Here is a 2,841-nt window from a genome sequence, read left to right as displayed (position 1 = left end):
TTTTTTCATGTTGTTCACGTTACTTTCCAGCTCTATTTGACTGCTTTGTAACTGCTTTCTCCTATACATTTGTTTTGGCTTTGTTTATATCTTTTGTTTCTCCTTTGTGGTGGGAGATTATGCCTATAGATGTTGGGCTTTATTGTACTTTAGAGCTGATTCATTCAATTTATAAAGAGCTTCCGGATTTTGTATGCATATAGTGATTTGTTTTTTGTTCTTAGGACTTTATGTTGGGTGCTATGAAGGCATACGGGTTAGTATGTCTTGGCTACTTTAGAAGATTGCTCTACTGAAGGGGGATGCTAACCGTCAATTGGATCAGGGTGTTGGTAGTAGCTAGGTATTTAGGAGCACTATAGACGGCCTCGAAACATTCACCTGTTTGCATTTAGACAATTACACGAAATGGAGGACGTAATGCTTGGGATGAAAGTTGGGGGAAGGGAAAGGAAGGTGCTCTTGAAAAGTAAGAAGGAGGGGGAGTTAGATAGCATAGAGGAGAATGGAAAGAACAATAAAATACTTCCTGGCAGGTCTCCTTTCAGCGGAATTTTGCTAGAAGTTCCTCAGTAGATAGAATGTAGCTGTTTTAATGGGTGTTTCTGATCCGGTTAATGTGGAGATACTGAAAGTGCTGCTTCCTTGCCGGCCGCCATGTTGGATCCCTGAGAATATCTTCATCAATATGTTTCAATTGTTCTTCTTATATAATATAAAGATATGAAAATTAAGTGTCATTCTAAATAAGCTTAAAAGATATCTTTTAATAAATATAAAATTAAAAACTGAAAGGATAAGAACACATGATGTAATAGTTTAGTTGACTATTTATTTCTCTCCCTCTGTGGTACATGAAATGTGATGGATCACACAATGGATGGTTATATTTGATCTACCATGGCACAAAATGCAATCAATGTATTCTAAGTTCTCAATGAAAGTGAAAGGGCTGTATTTTTTATTCTATTATTATTTTTTTAAAAGACTTAGGTATTTGAGTCATTGAAAATAGTTCTTTGGAAAAATAGATGGCAGAAAAATAGAAATATAGAAGTTAAATAATTTGGTTAATATCTTCTAGTTCTATATCATAGTTTCATCATTAGCTGAAGGGAGTATACACTTTCTCTATTTTTATCCAGTTATATCCAATCAATGATAATAGAGCCAGCAAGACAGTTAATTCTAAAAATGAGCATTGCAAACAAAGAACTTAGTTTTTTTCTTTGTGTTAAATAGTCTTCAGCATACCGGGACTCTGCTAAGAACATCTAGGTTCCCAGATGTGTGGAATGTTGAGCTTCTTCTGTCTGTAATGCTGAAGTGACTGATTTGGGTGCTGAGTGTCCCAGGAGCATTTCACCTAGTGTCTGACCATTTCACCTAGAGCCTGAGAGGCAAGAGTAGTTGATGATGTTTCTGGGGCCAACAGCAAAGTGGAAGCAGAGGGTGAAAGGAGCAGTGTTGGTGGCCTGAGCACCACAGGTGCCACCAGGAGCAGCCATCTCCTTGGGGACTCACCTTCCCACTCTGCTCTTGCCACTACTCAGTTCTCCACTGTTTGGTTTCTGGTCTCTTTTCCCCCCTCTTCCTTTCCTAATGCAGTCCAATTCTTATTCCATTCACAGTCATTTAGATTGCTGGGGGATTTCTATGAAATGGAACCTCCTATGACTGAGTTTCTTCACTGTTTATAAAATGGAAAAGTCCTGTGGACAATTTTCATCACACTGAGACGTTGCTCATGGCAAGTTGTCTAGTTCCACAGATTCTATCCATGGCCATAGAATGTCTTTAAAACCTACAATTTGAGTTTTACAAGTTGCATATTATCCTGGGAAAACGTCCAACTTTGATATGACTCTTATACTGTGCTTAATATACTGTGTCTGATACTGTGTCTCAGAGGACACACTCAGGACAGGACTCTGGGCTAGCACACAACCTGCCCCAGAGCATCTGCCTTCACCTGCATAAACACTCATAACAGTTATTTTTCCTGACTCACACAGAATGGGTCTTACTTATAGCTGTGATAATAGTGAAAATAAAGGAAATAGTAGTGAATCAAAGTTGTAGCACAGGGCACAAAAGCTCTGACGGAAGGTGAGTGCTCTGTGGGTTCTGAGCCCAGCTTTCATGGGCCAGGATGTGCAGTGAGGAAGCCCCTGGCACAGGGTTCAGATAAAAATATACACACAGAGAGATACATTTTAGCTTCTGGGAACTTTTTATTCACATACTACAGTTATACATAATAGTGGGATTCTTTTTGGCATATTCATAGATTATATAATTTATCCCATTTCAATTCCTAGTACCTCTCTTTCCCTCCCCTCCTTTCCCCCCTTGATCCCCTCCCTCTACTCTACCAGTCTTCCTTCTATTTAGTTTTTGCTTTTTAAAATTGGTGCATTATAATTACCCATAAAGTTGGAATTCATTGCTATATATTCATATATGCACACTGCATAATTTAGTCAATTTCTTATACTATATAAAATGTGAATGTATGAATACCTATTACCAGGCAACTAAATACTAGCTCCTACCATTTCCATCTCGATTTGTATGCTCTAATATGTGTATGGGCATGCACATATAAGTGTGTATGTATGTATATACAGTTATCCCTATTCCTCATTTATTACTGCAAGACTTTGGAAAAATGCACAAAGAAAATAAAATCATGGAAAGGTAGTTTTAGAGAGAACCAATGTCTCATTCTACCACGCCATTTTGGAACCTGAGCTTCAGCAGGTGAAGGGGCTCAGCCAAATGCGGGCACTGATGGAAGACAGGAGGACAGGCCCTGAAAACATAGTTGTGTCCTCTTCT

The sequence above is a fragment of the Marmota marmota genome, unplaced genomic scaffold, assembly GCF_001458135.2.
Source record: "Marmota marmota marmota unplaced genomic scaffold, marMar, whole genome shotgun sequence".
In the NCBI taxonomy this organism is placed as follows: domain Eukaryota; kingdom Metazoa; phylum Chordata; class Mammalia; order Rodentia; family Sciuridae; genus Marmota; species Marmota marmota.
This window is presented reverse-complemented; position numbering follows the sequence as displayed.